Genomic DNA, 22137 nt, shown 5'->3' with positions numbered 1-22137 from the left:
AAAATGCAGGGCTTTGATTTTAATCTAGAGGCCATGGAAGAACACAAAAGAATTGCCTTCAAGCAAGGCTATGTAGTCGTGGCTGAATGCCTACAAAAAGCTTCCATTGATCCAATCGAATAGTCTCCTACATCATGTGCATAGGTAAATATGACAAAAAATATATTAGAAATTGAATACCTAAGCAAAAATCTATTGGATAATAATGTGCATGATATTGCAATGCAGCCTGTTAATCATGACATAGATCATATGCCGCATCATGAAGCCCTTGATGTGCATCGTACTATCCATGGAGATGTTCATTTTCTATTTAAAACTAATTATGTAATTATTAATACAATTTAACATCTTTAATTGAACTTGGTGTAACCTTTTTTTGTATATTTTAGAGGATATAGAATCATGTTGTGCTGAATGATTGCCGAAGGATGTTCAAACTAATCAGCAGGTAGATCATGTTGCACATTTAGGTAAAGAAAATCTATGTTTTGTTATTTTAAATTAATTTTTTAATTTATAGTTCTTTTACTTAAATAAGAACTTGAAATTCACTAATATAAAATGGTATGAATTTAACTCATGAAGTACTTGTTATTGCAGCGAACAACCCTTTGGTGCAGTAACCTCATGTTCCTGAATAGATGAGGAGACATGTGTTGCAATTAGAACTAGTAGAGGAGGGGGATGACGAGGGAATTGATATTCCTCTTAGAAATTTCATGAAAAAAAATAAATAGCAAGAAACCCAAAAAGAAATGTTTTTTGTGTGTAAATGAATTTTATGTGTTAATGGATTTTGTGTTAATGGATTATTCATGAATGTTGCGTGTTAATGAATTTTATTTGTTAATGAATGTTATCATTTAATGAATTATTCATGAATGTTGTGTGTTAATGAATTTTATGTGTTAATAGAATGTTATTAAATGTTAATGGGGAATTTAGAGTGATGTTTAGTAGAGAATATTAAACTATTTTCGAAACCAAGTGAAGCTCAAACTTTAAATATAAGCTTATAGTTAATAGTGAAAACCAATTAGCAAGTCCAAATGAAGTTCTTCGTTACAAGTACCTTTTTAGTTTTTAAAGCACAATGTCATGCTTTAATATAGTGTAGTTTTTTTCTTAAGTCAAAGTAGTCTTTTACTATAAGAACATAATTTATGACCATTTCAGTAACTATTCTAACATCACTTTATGAAAAATCCTATTTTGGAAAAGATGGCGATAAGTGGTCTATATCTCAAAATTATTTGCATGTGATAGAAATGCATACTTACAACCATTTTATTCTACATTTAAAAACATTGATGACACTCTAGACACAAAATAATGCTTATACTATTGACTTGACAGTGCTATGAAGGCAAACCAACTTGTGAATTTGAATGAACCCAAATGTTTAGATTTGGTCTCCTTGGATTTAGTCTTCATGGTTCTTTGTCTCATTATTACAATCATCCTGGTGAGGTAACACTTTCCCTTCTTTCTTAGTCTCTTATAGTTCATACTTGTTTAATTTGAATAATTTTGAGTTCCTTGCAAAAATGGTATGACAAACAAATATGGTTATACAAGCTCTATTTCCTTTACTTAAACTTGATGTTATGATTTATCATTTGACATTTTATTATTTTGATGTTGAACTTGAAGCATATGATGATATGATGGTATGATCATGATGCTATGATTACAAGTTTATGGTGTTTTTGTTTTTTATATGATATTATGTGACATTCTAATCTTGATTCATGCTTATAGCCTATATCCATTCATAATGTTTCTCCAAATCACCCCTTTGTTGCTACATCTTTGCTCTCAATTTTTCTAGCATCTTTTATTGAGAATATGGAGATGAGTAAGATCAAGGTTGAACTTCTAGAGCTTACTTTCTCCATGTGGACCTTGTTTGAGTAGACATGCAAATTTTGAAGAAGGAAATTTAGATGAGCTATACTCTAAACTAATGCCAATCTAAATTAGATATTTGGCTATGATATTGTGACAACCAGAACTCCTTGGTGCAGGAGCACCCACTCCACCATCATGTCATCAAGGACTTCACTAAGGTCATTAGGACCTCTAACCATGCTTAGGAACATTAGTTTTGTCTTTGGATCACAATGTAAGACCATAGTTCCAAGATTGGCAATTTATAAGCCACTGGCTAGCTATTGGTCATAAATGATCTGGGCATATCTTAGGAATAGGTGTTACCATGGTTATTTTTCATGTTTTTCATGTTTATATTCATTATGGATCACAAAATGAAGTCTTGGACCAAGTTTGGTCACTAAGGGCATTATAATTCACAAAAATGCAAAGTTAGTCAAAAAGTTGCTTGACAACTTTTGAGAAACTTTTCAAAAAGTTGTTAAACATTCAAAATATCTTCCCCAAATGGGTAGTCAATTCAAACCAATCTTGTAACCATATTACATAATTATTGATAAAAATTCCCAATCTATTTTCTAAATACTCAATGATAATTGGATCTTTGTACTTGTAGACTAGCCTTTTATGCCTGCAACTTGGTAATCTATTGGTGGATGCTCCACACGATTTTAGCAGAGGCATAGATTGGATGTCTATGCCTCACATTCACTTCATAGACCATGTTGTTCACTGCATATCTCTCATCTCTATTGGAATTTCTTCCAGAATTTTTATCATATTACTTGCTTCAAATACTCTGTGAGCCTCTATATACCCAGCTTCTTCACTTATGTATGGAATAAAGAAAATATAGTGTTCTCTATTAATATAAGCTCTGAATTTGTAGTGTTCTTATTTGTCTTAGCTAATTCTATCTTAGGAAAAAGGTCTTATCTTTTCCCTAATATTTATAGTGGAGGTTTGGTGAGGCCACTAATATATTTTGATCCTTGTATGTTGACAAAAATATACATGGGGAGACAATTGAATCAGCCTTTGTTATCCATATGTATGGCATTGTTTTTCTTTGATCTATCCACAAAGTTAATATGGTCCAAACTTGGTGACTAGTAGGAAAGAGCTAATAGGCTCAGTGATTGATCATGTTTTAATATTATGCCCTGGATGCTCTTGCCAAGGAATTGATCAACAAGCAGCCAAATAAGGGTTTATAGTTATATATGCAATTTATGGCAATGCCATATGACAATTGGAAAACCCATGGCTTCTTGCCTAAGGAAATCATTGCCAATGAAAGCTGAATAGGATGATGACGAGTTAAATGAGGGACAACATTTATTCATTCAATATTTATTTCCTTTTTTTTCAATCTGAATTTATTATGATTACCTACTAAATTTTTCTTGGTTGATCAACCAAGTAAAACCAGATGACATTAGAAGTATTGCTAAGAAAGAAGTATAATTATATGTTGTTTATGTTCCAAATTCATAAAATTTGTCTACTATTAATATGTTTAACTTCCTTCATTTTTCTTGCTAATATTTTCTTCACTATGTAGTGTTTTATAGTCAGCAAGTATCAACATATATGAAGGACCCTACAAGTATGATGAAGTATCAACTTATGCACTCTTATGTTGATGTGATTGGGACTGTAAGTTTTTTTTTCACACTTATCTATTTGAAAAATGGATATTAGTTAGTGTTATTGGCTTTCATTCCTAATAAATATTTCTTTCCTAATTTTATTTTTCCTTGTAGTCTTCACAAGCAATGGTGTCTCAAGAACGAAATTTTCACGAAAAAGTAGCTGAGGTTTTACATTTGCGTAAGGGAGGTTGAGTTTAGATGACAGTTTCTCATTTCAAATATTTTTATTGGGAAGATAATTGATCGCTAAGACAAGACTTTCTATTTCAGCGATCTATTATCTTCCCAAGAAAAATATTTGGAATGAGCCTGCACGTATCTAAACTCAACTTCTTGTATGTTTATGGTTCATATGCAATTGTTTGGACTAGTTTGGTGAGAGTTTCTTTGAGTATTTTTTTTATACTAAAGGAAACTCTCACCAAACTAGTCCAAAAAATTGCATATAAACCATAAACATACAGGAAGTTGACTTTAGATGCGTGCAAGCTGATTTCAAATATTTTTCTTGGGAAGATAATTGATCGCTGATAGCAGTGATCAATTATCTTCCCAAGAAAAAGATTTGAAATGTGCTTGACGCATCTAAAATCAACTTCCTTTTTCACAATTACAAATCAGTCTTTGAGAGGATTCAGTCTAATAGATGAGGCCAAGGATCTACTAGAGCAGCATTGCCTTGGGGTGGTCTCTTGTGTTAGAATTTTGGTACTCATTGTTAGAGATGATGTCTTTGTAGCAGTGAGAATTGATGACTTAGAGCACTCCTTTTCTTTTGCTAATGTTTCTTTAATGTGGATTTTATATAATTCATTAGTTCTTTTTACTATCTGCTATAGAATACGGATCTATATTGATACTTCTTTGACTAACAACTAAAAATAAAGAATATCCATAAAAATGAAAGAATAAAAATTATACAAAACATTATCAATTATTGTAAAAGCTTTGTTCTCATAGGAGCCTTTTAAACTACACAAAATTTGATTGTAAATCACAATTGCTAGGTGGAGACTCAAGATATTGTGTAGATTTCTTCCTCCTTCCTATTTTTTTGTATGAAATAAATCATGTGATGTACGAAATAATGGTGTGGAGGTAGAAATGTGCATGATACCTTGAGTCTCACATCGAACAATTATGCTTTAGAATGAAATTTTGTGTAGTTTAGAAGGCTCCTATGAGAGAAAAACTTTTGCAATAATTGGCACAACCCGTCTAAATTTCTACCAAGCATTGGTCTCAATTTAGAGGAACATGTCTTCCCTTTTTCGTCGAATGTATGGTACAAGGGGTGTTGGTCAAAATTTCAACCAACAAAAGTCACATATTTTAACGACATTTGGTCAATTCTATTGTCCATGGTATGGCACCATCATAGAAGATTGAAGGGGTCTTGGTCATAATTTTTACCAAAAAAGGTCACACATTTCGACAATGGTTGGTCAATTCTATCGTCCATGGTATGGCACCATCGTAGAAGATTGAGGGGGTCTTGGTCGCAATTTTGACCAATAAAGGTCACAAATTTTGATGATGGTTGGTCATTTTTTCCATCGAAGGTTTGGCTTCACCATCAAAAAATTCGAGGGGTGTTGGTCAAATTTTGATCAACAATGGACGCAAATGAGGAAATAAAAGTTTAGGCTATACGAAGAAAATTGACAAACCTCTCATCACTAAGTCGGCCTCTTTAAAGTCAAAATTTTGACGAATAATGATTGTGACAAAAAAATGGCTTAAAATGATTGATGACAGTTTTAGTTGTCTGTTCGACCAACTGTGGTTGAAATTTTGACCTTTTTGTCATTGAAATTTAGGGCTAAATTTACTAGTGTCTTCTTTTAACTCTAATTTTTTTATTATTGTTTATCCTCTTTGGATATGACATTTGGATCTTCTCCTAGAGTTTTTTTGGCTTTTTAATTTCATCATATATGTATGAGTATAAATTTGGTCTTGAATTTGGATGGTTACTAACAATAGTTATAAGAAGTTTTTAAAAATATCATTTATGATAATTTCAGTTAGGAAATATCTACATGTAGTGCACGGGGATAAGTACAATTAATAAAATGAAATAGTAAAAATTCTCATAATTGTGTTAGAAAAAGGTGTTATAAACATATTATTTTTTAATTGCTAATCTATATAATTAACTATCTAACTATAGTTTCGAAATATCATCCATTTTTCTAGGTATCAAAGTATTTGCAATGAAATAATTATCTTTGATCTATATGATCTTGATTATTTCAAGTGATCTTGCAATCAAAAACTTATTGTATGAAATTTCTTTTGATGAATAGTCCCTTTTCTATTAATTAAATATTAAAGATACAATGATACATATTCACAAAAAAGGGGTTGGGTGATACATGATCACCCTACAAATTCACATAACATGTGGCTAGATAGTTCAACTAATCATAAAAAATATAAGCCCTTATGCTAAATATTAGGTAGCAAAACAAAAAAAAGAATAAAGCCTTCAGGCTACAAGAGGAATCCCAACCAAGGAAGGATCTTTATCATTTGAACCCCATAAATCATTAGGGTTAGTGCATGTCTAGGGGGAGCCCATCCATCAGCAGAAGCAGTAGTAGCATCATCTTTATCCTTTTCTCCCCTTGGCTTGGTTCAAGAGATAGACAAAAATGTGTCACCTTTTATAAAGACATGGGATATTAGAATGTAATAGTTCAACATTAATGACAAAAAAAATGGTATTTGTGTTTAGAATTTGAAGATGATGTAAACCGATGAAATGTGTAGAATTGGATGAATTTTATGCCTATATTTTTTATCAATTTTTTTGAATAATAATTTATTCATTTTCTTTTATTTTGAAGTCCCTTTTTTAACTGTAAAAAATATAGGGCGTAGTTCCTATCAAAAACTATATGCAAATCATTTTTTATTCAGATTTGAAAATATATTCTAGATGACATGTATAGCTAGGGAAACAAAAAGAAATAATTATTTTTTATGTATATCTTCTTTGTTATAAGTAATCAAGCTCAACCTTATCTGAATCCAACAATTTTTTCCTCCCGTCAAAACTTCCCTATCAAATCTACACCTTCTTTAAAAAAATTTACATATTCGTGAAGAAGAGTCTCTCCTATAGAGATAAATATAATTTTTAATTTTTTTTGATAATATGGTTTACAAATTTTTCCTTTTTTAAAGGACATTTTTTGAAATGTTGAAATATTGACTTATAATATTTTAAAATTATAAAATATCATAAGGAATCAAAACACTCAAAAATTAATATAATGATACTATTAAATCTAGGAAATATAAAAGGGTATGTTTAGTTTTTGAAAAAAAAAATAGAGTTTTGATAGAGCAATGATATTTGACTAAAATAAGTTTTGGTATCTGTTGCCCGGTTATAAAATTCTTTCAATTTTATAAGCCGTTGTTAATTTTTAAAACTTTCCTGGTTTTAAGCCTTAAATGGATCATTCTATCTATGAAATTTGCGAGTCTTTAAGCCTCCACGTCTCCAGCTCGTTCCCAGCTCCACACAGCATTTGAAATTTTTAAAATCCAACTTCTGAGCCTCCAGATATAAAAGGTTAATGATTGCTGCCTAAACACGTATTTCTTAACCTTTAACTTCTTAAAAGGTTAATGTTAACCATCAAAAATGTGTTTTTCTTAACCTCCAAATAAAAGGTTAATGTTAACCACTAAAAATACGTTTTTCTTAACCTCTCCTATAGGTTAATGATAGCATTCGAAAACATGTTTTTGCTAACCTAACCTCTCAAAAGGTTAATGAGAGCTACCAAGAATACATTTTCATTAACCTCTATAAGGTAGTTATTAACCTGGTAAGGTGATACATGCAACATTTTTAATAATGTAGTAGCCAGATAGAAGATGAAGAAAAGCTTCTTTACACCCAAGGAGATGCAGAGCATGGAGGAGATTAAGGAAGGGCCTTGGTAGTCTACGCTCCAATTGTTCTCAGAAGTTTTTTATTTGACCCAGTGCTTCTCGTCAATGTTCTGAGTGTTATCAAGAAGTTGAGGTCTCAGATAAATTGAAACTAAGCATGATTCTCCATCTTTTGTGAAAGATTGAGTGAGGTGCTTCAACAATCCAGTGTGTTTTTTTGATATGTTGGATGCGATATTTCCAGACAAAAATGATGCAATGAGAGTAAAACACGAAGAATTGATTGATGGGAAGCATTGATAAAGCACGCCAAATATTTGATGAAATGCCTGAACGGGATGTTGTCTCATGGAATGCTCTAATTATAGGCTATGCTCAGGGTGGAAGAATGGGTGAAGCGTAGAAAGTGTTCGAAAAGATGCCAGACAAGAAATTGATCTATAAATTTCTACTCAATAAATGCCTTGTTGGGGAGCAAAACTTCATATGCTAAACAAGACCATGCTTGATAGAATGTTCTAGTTCCTAGCCCATAGCACATTAAAAATCAGTAAAGGGAAAGTTGGAATGCTTGCCTATTATCACCTCATCGCGTGAAAGAAGTGCGAGATGTCTTAATTTGAATTAACAATGTGCCATGGTATCCAGGCTACCAATATTGCTAAAGATGCAATAACAGTGCGCCACCCCATTCAACGCATTGTCAACTCACGATTCAGCTTTATTAGAATTAGTCTAAACCTGCGGTTATCATGATGAGCAAGCAGTGATTTGATGCCAAAGTTTTGAATGCATTCCGCCCTCCTCCCAAGTCGAGCCGCGCGACCTTCAGCGAATGAGATATTATAATACGAATTGTTGATATCGATTTCCTTGGTAGTTGATGGGTTTGATCCCGCACGAAGATGAAGAAGTGAGTGATGTTAAAACGGGGTAGATGACAGTGCGGGGACTCTGGTGGAGCTTGGAAAACCCGAAATGAAAGATAACTCAGGATCAAATTACGGCTTTTGAGATGGTGAACAACCAGTGTGATATTAAAAATCGAGTTTCACTGCCTTTGCTAATACGTAGGTGCTGTACCGACTGCAAACCCAAGGCATTACATATTGACTCAGCCTGTAATGTTTTTGATTTCCTAAAGTCATTTAGAATGTAATTTGTGGACACCACCCATCTGCAAACATGAATGGAGAATTGTCTAGCTCCGGTGTTGGTGAAGACAAGATAAAAATCCATGGACATGCAATGAGGAATGCAAATAACTCTTGAGATCGCCCCTGATTTGTTTGATGTAATGCCAAGATTAAAAAAGGGGTGGTAAACATAAACCGAACATACAGGGTGTTGAGAAAATGTTTGACAAAATACTCCTTCCTGACCTGCAACTTTGGAAGCTCCACTCATTGAGTCACCCGAGTTCAAATCAGCATTCTTAGTTTCTTTGTAACTCGGCATATTTGAGGAAAGGATTGGAAATCAAACCATGAAGTACAAATATCAGAGGCCGGATTATGCTCCTATTTTAAGAAGTACGCTTCCAGATATTGGTGATACCATTTTAGGAAATGTTTGTCTTCAAGACTTCTGGTCATCTCTTGTAAATGAAGAAAGGACTCCATTAGCTTGAAAAATATTGGAAAGTGGCTTGGCCCAAGCAGGCGGACATCCCATTTTCGTACAATGCCCAGAATTAGTGCTGGAGTGCATGAAGGCTTATCATCCCAGCACTAGAGAAGTTCTTTCGCCGAACAATGAAACAATTGCCCGCCTAGACCCTGCCTCTATTGCTATCATTTTTCGATTGCCTACTAGGATGCAATATGCCAGCATTAATCTAAGAACTGCCAAGGAATATTTTACTGCCAATCAAACCCAATGTTTAAATACTGTGGCAAGATCGTGGTTCTTCCAACCAAGAAGAGGAAAATCTCAATTAGGCAAATCCATTCACAGATCATCACTGAAAGAAGATGTGGCGAACATGGTAACCTTGTTGAGCAGGATCGTTGGTCTTCGGGATTCACACGAGTTTGAAGGTTGGATGTTTCTATTCATTAATATGGTCTGCGAAGGAAAAGAATACATTGATTGGGCTGAAATTATCAGTGACTCATTGCACAGACAGCTCATGGGACTTTGGGAAAATGACTACTTTTATATGACTTCATATCTTTTCTATGCCATTGCAAGTACCAAAAGTTGGCCAGGACTTAACCGACAGGGCATTTATGATGACACAACCATCATCTATAATTATCTTCCTCAAATTTAGTATGATAATAGCCTACACCATTTTAGAAGAGTGAATGACGCATTCACCATGCTAACTATAAGGGAAATTTAGGGGAACATTGGGCTCAGGATTTCACCAGAGGCAGCGATGAAAGTGCAAAAATACGGAAGTGTTTTTATACAATTTCCAAAGTTTACTTATATCCGGCTAGCTGCCTATGATGGATGTCTGCTGATGTTACCAAGATTCGCTGATGATAAATTGGTCTTAATTGAAATGTGCATGCAAATCAACCAAATCAATAAACTTTGCAGGAACAGGAGGACAGATGAAATAACTTTTCCTATCGGCATCGGATATTATAGTTGTGAAACTGCATTAGATGCCAGGAACATTGAAAGATCTATTGCCACAATAAATTTGCATCCTTACACGATGCATTTCCCTTATGATAGTAAGGGCTATGCTGTGAATGAGTTGAAGTTAAATCCCAGTCTCGGTCACTTCCCGGCTCTAGAAGATTTTTGGGAGGATTGTGAAAATGACTTTGAAGTCAGGAAGAGGGATTGGATGTGGCTTACAGTACGATAGGTAATAGACTTCAAGTTAGACATTGATGTAACAGGCATAGATGATGATGAGGTTTCTTTGGTTGATCCTTATTATTATGAGAAAATTGAATTGCTAGAGCTCCCTACTATTGATTGGTCAATTCCCGAATTGAAAAGCTTGAAAGAGAGGTCTTCCTATGTTCTTAAAAGAACAAGAGAATGGATCAATAAACTCAGAACTGAAAAAGAAACGGGTGAATCTCAAAATAAAGAGGGGAGAAATAATATAGGAGAATCATCTCAGATGGTGATAGAGGCCACTTCTAGTGAGAAGATAGAACAACTGGATATAGATGCTCAAGATCAAGATGAAGATTTGAATCAGCTAGACAAGTTTACAATCCAAAGGAAAAGGACAAGAATGAAAGGTAGAAGGAATGAAAAAGACCAAAGAAGCCCTCAAATTGCTGAATCACATGTTCCGGTTACATCCCCTCATGATGTAGCGACTCCTCACTTGAGTCTTCCTCCTCCTGATGTGCCCATAATAGACATTACACAGTTAGATGACCCGTTATCTAATTCGAAAGACTTAATGATGGTTGCTGAAAATGTAACAGGTGCCGAACAAGTTTCAAAGGTTACACATTCATGGTTCCAGGATAGTCTTCAGAAGAGGAAGAAAGTTGTTCAAATGGTTCCACCTCCATTTGATATGGTCTCTAGCATTCTTCAGAAGCCTCCTAAGGCAAAATAGACCAAAGTGATGTCTAGGTTAGCTATTGATAAAACTTCAGGCAATTTGTGTGTGGAATTAGCCAAGCCTATAGTTGAAAAGAATGTTGATGAAGCATCTGAATCAGATTTCATTCTAGAAAACATTGACCTTGGTCCTTCTAATGTGGAAAGAGAGTTTCAAAATTTTGAATTGATTGCCGCTCAGATGTTGCAAAGGGAAAAGAAAGAAAGAAGAGCCAAAGAGCAACTCAAAGAACAACTTCAGATGATGGTAGCTTATGTTAATTCAATCAGCAATCCTTCTAATACCCAAGTCATGGCCACCCCGCCGATTCTAATAGGTCTTGATTGTATTTTAGATCATACTGTTGTTCAAAGAATCGACCAACAAAAGTCATATAGTATGATGATCGAGGCTTGGATAAATAGGATGATAGAAGATGCTTCAAAACTTATAACTGGAGTAAAAGAGATATGTGGGAAAGCCATCACGCAGATACAGGAAATTTCTAAAGAGCTAGAAAATAGCAAAGAACATAAATCCAACTTGCAAAAAGTAGCTGATGAATTAAAAGAAATGGCCAAGTTGGATACGAGCACCCTACTCCTTGAGAAAATCATTGTGGATCCAAGTAACAACCAAATACATATCTGGAGTAAAAGTGTTGGTTGGAAGATGATAAACATCAACAAAGGGATCACTGAGTTCGAAAAGTTAATAACTTCTTTGAAGCAACTGAAAGCAAAAAGTACAGATGAATTAATCTCCACTATCATAGGTGGGGTGCCAGTAAGTGATCTTTAGCATGTTGATTGTCAGTTTCTCCTTGATTCCTTCAGTGTTTAGATTCATTCAGAAATAGAGAACCATGTATCAAATGCTAAAACTGTGATGAAGCTTAGCCTGGTTGCAGTCATGCTGGACGATTGTAACATTTCAGCTTATCGGCAGGAGTCAAAAGAAATCCAAGATAGATATCTCACAGCCAAACTCAGGATGGAAAATGTGCTCATTCCAAACTATGAATCAATGATGCTCATCCAAGATGCTTACAAGGCTTTCCGAGATAGATCAATTGTGTCTGGATAGATAGGGCTAATAGCTAGAGGAATTAGTGATTGTATATGCAAACGTTTTTAGGAACTCTAGCTAAAGTTTTTCTTTTACGAGTTTCCTTGTATAGGTTAATTTTCTTGAGGTTAATTAACCTTCCAAAATTTTGTATTTTGGAGGTGGTTATTAACCTCAGAGAGGTAGTTATTAACCTCTATGTCTATATAAGGACACCTTTTGGCTTTGTAAAGGGACTTTTTGGCTTTAGAAGAAGGGAACACTATGCAAAAATTTTGATTAGAAGATGATAGTTGGAAAGTATGTACAGATTTGTCTTTATAATTAGAAATTCCTCTTCAGTTCTTGGTGCAAGAAAGTAAAGGAACATGCAATTTGAGTTCTCTGATTCTAAATCTAAATTGTTTAGAATGTTGATTCTCTTTGTAGTGAGCATTCTCACAGTATGGTGTAGATGTTTATGAATCTGTGGATCAACATTGTGCTAGTAATAGTTTTCAAGCGTAGATCTTGATTGTTGTTATTAGCAGTTTTAATTTAGTAGTTTGGGAAAGCCTTAAAGTCGTGTGGTGCATTCATCATCATGAGCTTTCTCCCCTTTCAATTTTAATTTTATATCTATTTGAAAAGCTTCAAAATTATATCATACGAGGGAGCTGCCCCTCTAAATGCAGAGGAAGGCCGCATACCAAGGGCCTATCCAACTGTTGTGAACGGTTTGCCACACACACTCTGTTGGGCAATTCTTCTGTGAAAAATCTGTTTACCAACAGTATCCTAAATGGTGACATGGATCTGTGCTTTTACCTTGGGGGGAAACCCATTTATGGTCCCTATAGATAGTGGCCCATCTTGCATTAGGGGCAGTAGGAGGAGCCAATAGAAACTGGTCTGATCTTGATCTACAGAGGCAAGGCCAAGTTATGACAACCACCAAATCCACCAGGAGGAGAGTTTCAAGAAGGTTTTGATTCAATAGCATGTGAGTGGCAAGATGAGATGTTACGGCCTCTCTAATGACCTTGAGGAGGAGTATGTGTAAGAATTTTCCTAAGGGAAAAATTCACCCAGGAACTAAGAACTCAAACACAAGCACAACTATAGACTAGAAAGAGAGAGTATGATCAAAATGATGATATATTCATTCAATATGCATTGTCAAAGTACACTAGGAGTGCCTATATATAAAGGCCTCTGAGATACATCTAGAATGCCTCATAATCAGCTACATGATATGTCATACAACTAGGCATGTCTCCACCAAATATGGGTTATTCTCCATTAAGCATAAAGGTAAGTGAGGTGATGAGAGGATGAGCCTACAAGGGTGTGACACACAAATCAGTGTTGTAGACACCATGTGCTAAAATAAAGTTGCATACTCCTATGTTGTCAACATGACAACTCAAAAAGGTGTGCAAACTCCTAAGTGTCTCACAAAATAAAATAATAAAATAATGCAAAATAATAAAATAATTCATTAACCTAAGTAAACTTAATTTAAGTGTAAATAGTAAATGCGTATTTACACCAATAGTATGATCACAAGATAAAGTGTTTGGTGGGACCCTAGCGACCATGCAAGGGGCAATACCCTAGTGAGCTAAAAGCTCATCTAAATGGGCAACCTCTAGTGTCATCTTGCCAGTTTGTAAATGAACATTCGTCATGACATTATTAAAAATACACATTTTAGCATACATAGCAATATTTATATCAAGAAAGTTGTGAGAGAATAAAATTGCATTATGTTCTTTCTAGATGGTAAACAAAATCTTCATTCTAAAAGCACACTAGACTATAGTAACTTTAAAGGGACTTTGGTCAAATCCCCTAGAACAACCATATTTTAGGAAATGGCCTCTAGGTGAAAGTGTTTGAAGAAATCATGAATCCATAGATTTTAATTCTAAGCCCATCTACAGAACCAATTAATATGCAAAAATATTTCTAGTTGACCACAAAAAGGACATTTGGATTTGGGACACCAAAATTCTAGAGTCAAGGGTCAAACAACAACCCATAGAAGAGAATACACTAGCCAAAGTCAGTTATCTTGGGCTACATGATAGCTTTACAAACCATGGAAAATCTAAGACTCTAGGTTTTGGAGGAGGATTGAAAATGCCATTGTTGGTTGAGAGTCTCAACCATATGAAGGTGGGGAACAAGCCACCAATAACCTAGCTTAGGTTTTTAACTAGTCAAAGGTGTGGCAAGATACCTATTCTAGTCCATCCACCATGGGTGAGGTTCAAATGAATACCAAGATTGTGTAATATATTGGGAGGCATCACAAAAACTAGAAGATCAACTATCTGTCGATCTAGACAGTTGAGGTAGAATTGCACCCGCAAGTCCTCCCATGTCCATAGTAACTTTGGAATTTTTAATTTTTCCAAGTTTTTTAATTCCCCTTCTAAATAAGTGTAGAGTGATAGCCCCTTGAATCTTGGCAAGGGGCACCCCTTGGAAAAAAACATAGGATACCACCACAAGTTTTGATGGTTAATGGAGAGCCCATCTCTTAACTCATTGCTAGCCCAGTGAAGCCAAGGTTTGATGGCTTCCTAGGCTTTCCAAAAAAAAATTGCAATAAAATTTCCATGAATGTGAATTGGTTCAATGGTCACAAGAAGGGTTTGAAAGCTAATCACCTTCTAGGATGGCCAGTTAGTTGGAAAACCTGAAGAAATGTAGTGACACAACAAAATATTCTAGTCCTCATTGCTGGTGAGAGCTTGAGTGGGTCATTTATCACAAAGGAAAGTATCTTTCTTTTGAGTAGAAAGTAAACCAAGACCCCCAGAGTCATTGGGAAGAAAACATAAAGTCCATGCCACTCAATGAAAGCCATGATGTGATGAATCAGAGGCCTAGAGGAAACCAATCAAGAGGAGTTGAGGGTTGAGGTATGAGGCTTTGGATGAGGCCCAACAAGAAGAATAGTAAAACTGTGTGGTAGTTGACACTTTGGAGTAGATCTAAGAGGTTTGGTGATCCAATAATCCAACTTATTCTCTATCCAAGCTAGGACCGCATTCCACAGCTCCACAAGCAAGGCTTGAACGATAAAGGGAATGCCCAAAAAGTGAAAGATTTCACCATGTTGCACCCACTTCCACCCATATCACTGCAGTCATTGAGGTCTAGACAAGAAGGATTATCTATAGAAAAGGGTCTTATCCCATTGAATAGAAGACCCCAAGGCAATGAAAAAAGTATCCAAGAATTGTAAGGCATTGGCAACATTGTCTTGTTCTTCAAGAAGAGTGAGAAAACAATCATCTAAAAAATGGAATTATGGAGGGATATGCCATGCAAAAGGCCCTGAGAGATGGAATTGTTTAGCAAAAATATATCCAAACCCTTCAGTAGCCAAAATATAAAGAGAAGGCACCAAAGGGCACCCTTGACGAATAAATTTGTAAAGCTTGAAGGCTTTAGATTGATGACCATTTATGATAATACAAGAAGATGCATCCCAAAAATCATCTAAAATGATTGTAAAAATATTGGACCAAATCCTAGGTCTTGAAGCATGGCCAAAATGAAAGGGCAATCAATCCAGTCATAGGCTTTAGCAAAGTCAATCTTAAGAAATAAGGCCTACTATTTGGACTATCAAGTCCACTCCATACCTTCCCAAGCAACAATAATTTTATCCAAAATATATCTGGACTTGATAAAGCTAGTTTTTTAGGGTGATCAATTTATGGTAGAAGATGTAAGATTTTGAGGGATAGGGCCTTGGCAATGATCTTTTAAGAGATGTTCAAAAGAGTGATGGGTCTTAAGTTACAAACGTCTTCTAGATCGCCAACTTTAGGTATGAACTTAATGTTTCCCTTATTAATTAGACTACCTAAGGATTGAGAATGATAGGCTTCATGATCAACCTTAAGCAAATCGCAACCAATATCATCCCATAGAACCTTGTAAAATTCACAAGGGAAGCCATCACATCCAAGAGATTTGTCATCATCCATGGAGAAGACAACCTCCTGGAGATCAGAAAGAGTAGGCTTCTTTTAATAAAAGGCATACTACTAAGGGGAAAGCCTATTAGGAGTTACAACAACATAAACTTGCACCACTTGGTCTCGCATTGTAGAAGTACCCTATGCGGTGAAAACCTTCTCATAATGGCACAAAAAAGGCTAGAGTATATTAGGCAGATATGGAAAGACCTACTGCTCCTCCCTAATATGTCTGATGCCCACAACTAAGTGATGAGACCATAGTGCATTAAAAAATTCCTTAGAAGCATGGTTTTCCACCTGCAAACAATGAAGGTAGGCTTTGATCTGAGCTCCTTGAGAAACATAATTGTCTAAAACTTGTTTCTAGTGCCAAAGGTTGGTAAGCCAAACATAAATTTCCATATCACAGAAGTTCATGGTAAAAACTACATAGGTCGTATGAAGATCTTTTGTGGTGGCTTCATAAGATCATCTATGATACTTGGCCAACTACCACTCGTAAATGTGAAGAAATCTCATAGTACAACATATGCAATCATTCCACCATTGTATACACCCAACAAAGGTATAGGGCTAGAGCTCAAGGTTGTAGACACAAAGAATATGGGAAATAGTGGGTGGATGTGATAGGAAGTATTGAGATAAAACTAACTTTCACAAGTATAGGGCTGAGGTGTGTGCTAGATAATAGAAAAAATATTGGGGAAATGATTTGAAAATGGTACATGTAATAAAGGGGTGACGGGTAACTCATGCTCATGTGAGAAGGAAAAAAATGATTGAGCAATAAGCATGGCCTTGTCCAACCTCTTAAACACCCTGTCAGAACTCACTCAAAAGTTTGACCAAGTATGTCAAACCCCACCAAACCGGTGGTGGTTTACATTGTGTTTAAAAATTCCTATCTTATTTTGCATGTAGAACTAGGCTTCTCTTTTGCTAACTGGCCATAAAAAAGGTAGAATTCATTCCTTATCTAAAGTCAACTCAATCATATTGAATTTTGCATAGAATACGCAAGTGATAGGTGATAGATGATCCGCTAGCTAGTGCCACAGGTGTGAGCACTCAACCACAATATTGGGAGCTTAAACATTAACAATACCAAAGGAATGATTCCAAAATGATAAAAAAATAAAAAATCTAAAAAATCCTTTGCATGGGGTCAGAACCATGTGAAATAGCTGATGAAAGTAAATGAGGGGAGAAAAGAGTGACTACACCACATTGGCTAGCCTCAAACATGGCACTATCTAGCCAAATAACATGATAGGATGAGTTGAGAAGAAATCCAAAAACTTTAACCTCTTGAAGGAAGAGAACATCAAGATTACTAATCCAATGCCTGGTATCACGAACACAATATTTTCTAGGGAAGTCTATTAGCCCCGACATATTCCATGAGAGAAAATTCATTGTAACACAACATGCATGTCATCCTTGTCTCCCAAAGTATTCAAGTTGCTATGCAAAAACATGAATGGATCAAACGAGGGATCACAAAGAGAAGTGACCTATCATATCTTTTCCCCATTATCATAAACCTTGTCTCAACCTTCTAGGATACGTGAACAATGAAGGAATTGTGAAAAAATCATTGAAGTCACTTGTGGTGCTCAAACACACATAGGGTGAGATTCTGGAATATGGACTCTCGCCATCCCCTAAGCACCAGGGTTTGAAATAGAAAATGCATGAGAAAAGGGACCAAAGAGGCTAGCAGTACCAGACTTGAGCTGAGTTCACCATTAACCTAAGGCAAAGAGCCTACCTTGGACATGTTCCACCTTTTCCATTTTTCACAACAATATTCAATTCTTCATTCTTGGCGGTCGAAACTAGTTTGGATTCTGGGGCTTGTTGGAGATTGCACTCAAGAAAGGGACAATCCCTAATCCTGTGATTCATAGAATGGAACCTATACCAAGTGTTTTGGAAATTTAGGTAAAGAAAATTCTAGATGAAGGTAATACCACCTATCTATATTTCCACAGATTCTTTGAGATCCTTGGATAGGTTGACCTCAACAGAAACCCTATGTTGAGGCCAAGGATTAAAAAACTTGTCAGGCTCAATGCATGTGACCTTGCCAATAGTTTACATAATAGCTTGCAAGAAGGACCAACATGGAATGGAAATCCCAGGGAACTCAAGACACACTAGGAGCTTGAGTTTGTGGTCATTAGAGATAGCAAAATCATGAGACCATCACTAGAAGACAAGTAGGGAAGACTTGACAGTCTAGGGACCTCGAACAAACACATGTTCAACTTGGCTACAGTTACCAATGCAAAAAATAAAGAATTCCTTGGTGAGGCTTTCGATGCCTTCAAGGTGGACACTGTGAGGTATCCAAACCTTGGAAACTCATTCTTGCGGCTTTCTTTTTGAAGGAGTATGACCCACAAAATAATTAATCAACATTTTTTGTTCTAACTAGGTACATGCACTGTAAAATTCCTTGACATTCAAAACAATCTCAGGTGGGGAATTACCTCATGAAATGCTTTGGAGATGAACTTGCATGGATATTTTTCCAACAAAATCATTCTTGCCAACAAAAAAAGCCTAGCACCAACACCAACTACTGGGTCGAAGAAGGCCAAGGCCATTATAGCCTAGATTAAATCCCATAGCAAATGCGGTATGATAGGTAACAAAAAGGAAAGGATTTAGAAAGAAGCTGCAAAAACCCCAATAGAATGCAAATTTGAATTATTATAAATTTTTATCTATTATTTGTAATAACTTCACCCTTTTATATTCTTTAATTGATAATAAGACTTGTTAGATTAAGGGTTTATAAGATGAAAAGATTTAAGAGTTGGTTATTTATTTTTATAGTCAATTAAGACAACCTTACTATCGATAAAGGTGACACATATGAAAATGTGAAGTTTACTCTGAAAGGAGGGAGACCAAATATTTCAAAATTAATAAGTTTGTTCAAGTTTGAAACCATATTTAAAACATGTGTGAGGCGATCAAGGTCAATGGGATTAGAAGTTTAATAAGAGAAATCATGATTTTCATATAATGTCATAATTAGAAGTCCAAGGAAGGAGGATGTCTGAATTGTAAGAATAAATGGTCGATGGGATATAAATATTAGTCTTAGAAGATAAAGTTATCCCTACTAGGTTTGAATTTGAAAGAAATTCATATATTAGAGAAAGTTGTTTTGCATGAAGTTAAATTTCAATTATAGTCAAAGAATTTTTATTCCAAGTTGAGATCACTACATGATACATTGTGGTAGGAGAGAATCTCCCTAAACTAAACTAAAAAATAATTTTTTTGAGTTGTCTACATTAGTAGTTGAAATTAAGGGGGGAAAGGTTAGGCTTATAGATTATTTAATAAAAAATTATTAACCTCATTAAAGGAATCAATACATGTAGTGTATGGAGATAATTATAAGTAATTACTTGAGATAATAAATTTTGTAAAATTCTTGCATGAGTAATAACAAGGTGTTCTAGACATAGATTTCCTTTTAATTTTACTACTAATTTTAGTTACTTAACTATAGTTTCTATATCTCATCAATTTGAGGTTTTGTAATGTATTTATTGTCTTTGATCTATATTATCAATTGATCTTTGTTCTTGTGATCAAGAATTTATCCTATTTAGATTTGAATGAATATAATTGTTAATCTTTTGTTTGTACCAATTTATTTTTGAATTCTAGTCTTGAAGTTTTGAATAGATACTAAAATTAGATCCAATATTTTATTTTGTAAAACATGTGATAATTACAATTACAAAAGGTTTGTGTGTGTGGCAAGAGGATAACTTTAGTTAGTTACATGAAATACTATAAATTTCCATGATTTGCACAACTTGTTCTAATTCGATGTGTAAACATTTCTATTTTAGTTATCTAATTATAATTGGTGTAAATAATCTTACAAGGCTATTGACAATGTCTTGATGTTGAGTTGTTGAAAACTTTGCACACAAATATCTTTAATGCTTAAATTAACATCCTTGGACTTATATCATTGATTCAGATGACATTTCTTTCTAGGGGTGACATTTTATTTGCTGAAGACATTTGGTTTCTATATATCTTCCTGTCTCTCATCTTAGGTCTTCCTATACTTAGTGCTCCCTTGATCCATTTTAGAGTTTCCCTTAACAACTTGGATGATGATTTAGATGATTCTACTAATTTAGTTCCTCCTTTGCTTCTTGCTTCTACTGACCTATTTTTCGAAGAAATTGTGATCTATTGAGTGAATTTTCTACCTCTGAAATTAGCCTTCCCTTGATTAGAACTTTCTTCATTTGTTTTGATGGTGCTTCCTCCTATTCTCTTAAATTTTAATTTTTACTAATATTTTAATGTTGTTGGCTATTCGACTTCACTATTAGATTGTTCTTCTACATGTTTTTATTGTTCTATTTCAATTCCTTTTGCAATATTGCTGATTAAACCTTTAATACCCACCTTGGTTTGTTTTAAGGCTTGAGTCTTGCCAAAATCTTGCCTTAGTAAAAAAAAATTATGTCAGTTAATTTAATACTATAAATTTATTACAAATCCCACTATAAACTACTAAATTGTTATATATGCTACCACAAAGCATTGATTATGTGGAAATACATTATTTTTTCGTTGAGTTAGAGGAAGTGGAAAATACGGCCTATACATTGCACTATCATATTTACTGTCAAATGAATAATAAAAGTATAATTTCGATTAGGCATGTTAGGGAAACATCCCGGTTTTTTTACAGATTAGCCATCCGATATACTTTTCCTTTATACCTAAATATAACTAACAATATGATTTCTTATATTTACTTCAAATTCATATAGATTACATATAATGTATTGGACGATACAGGCAATGACCCTGAACTTTCACATAAACAAACAACTTAACACTCCTATGTAAAAGTCATATAAGAGTTAGTTACCGAGAATATGAAAATAAGATAAATGCTTCTTAAGCTTTGACGTCATGTTGTGGTAACCGGACTAGTGATTCCTTGCCTTTTCGAGGGAAGCTTAACAACTATGACACCACTAAGTGCACCCACCGCAACAAGAAGTGCCTGGTACACCTTCTGTATGTTATCTTCTTCCGATGGATATAAACAATGGACTACTTTTTGGTCTGTGAGGGCTATCACAAAAAATACCAAAACTGCCATAGCTGCATGAACCAAATCCTTGGGCATAATCTTATACTCAGGCTCATTTGAAGGCTTAATTCCATTAGCAGTGGCTAACCCATTAATGGTAGCAATCCCATAATGGACCTTCCCTGTGGAGGCATCTTTGAAGGTGTCTATCAGTGAAAAGACGAAGCATGCTACTCCAAGAATACCCAAGACCACCGCTACTAAATACTTATCTGATTTTTCGCATTCTTCATTGTTGGGAAGAAGATTAGAAAGAGCTTGAAACACAAACAGAATTCCAGTGGGTAATATCTTTGCAATATTAGATGCAGAAGATAATGTGGTATTGACCACTCTTGAAGTGGTCGTCGTTGCCTTTTTTGAAGAACTAGGAATTAAACTTTCCTCAGTAGACTTGACATTACGAGCTGTCTGTTTCATGGTGTTCATGAGATTGCTCCTTCTCTAGTGGATTCTTTCTCAGAGCTTCAACTTCAGAGATTGCTAAATAATTGATTGACAGAGGTTGCAAATGAATTATTTTTATACATCTAAAACTTTAGATTAACATGTGTTCCTCCTTGGATGGACCGCTGCACATTCATCTTATGAATTGGGATATATTTGGTTTCTATTCACCTGATTTGAATACAAGCCAAGGAAATTGCCAACTACGTTTTTGGTCTTTTCTAAAGAAAGGGTGGTTGTTGGATCTAATATCTACACTTCAATGTTTGGTTGAAATATATTAGATTCTCCATCAATACATGAACAGTAGGCCAGAACAAAGTTGTCAATATGCAATTCTATGTGAATTTTCCCCTAACGACATGCCAGAACAAAGTATCACATACGTTATAGTAAGACTGCTACAAGAAAACCATGACCATGACAAGTATAGGCAGTTGTTGAAGCTATAAAACGCATAATTGAGTCCATGATTAGCAGCTATACCAAGCC

General features: G+C 34.9%; 1 pseudogene; it reads right to left on the bottom strand.

Moving 5' to 3' along the window:
• Positions 1–21012: 21012 nt before the first annotated feature.
• LOC149537368 (protein DMP7 pseudogene) lies at positions 21013–21618 on the bottom strand (annotated as a pseudogene).
• Between the last annotated feature and the right edge of the window lie 519 nt (positions 21619–22137).

The sequence above is a fragment of the Cupressus sempervirens genome, chromosome 9 (genome assembly GCF_028749045.1).
Source record: "Cupressus sempervirens isolate cs-2001-9-10 chromosome 9, ASM2874904v1, whole genome shotgun sequence".
NCBI classification, from domain to species: domain Eukaryota; kingdom Viridiplantae; phylum Streptophyta; class Pinopsida; order Cupressales; family Cupressaceae; genus Cupressus; species Cupressus sempervirens.
This window is presented reverse-complemented; position numbering and strand designations above follow the sequence as displayed.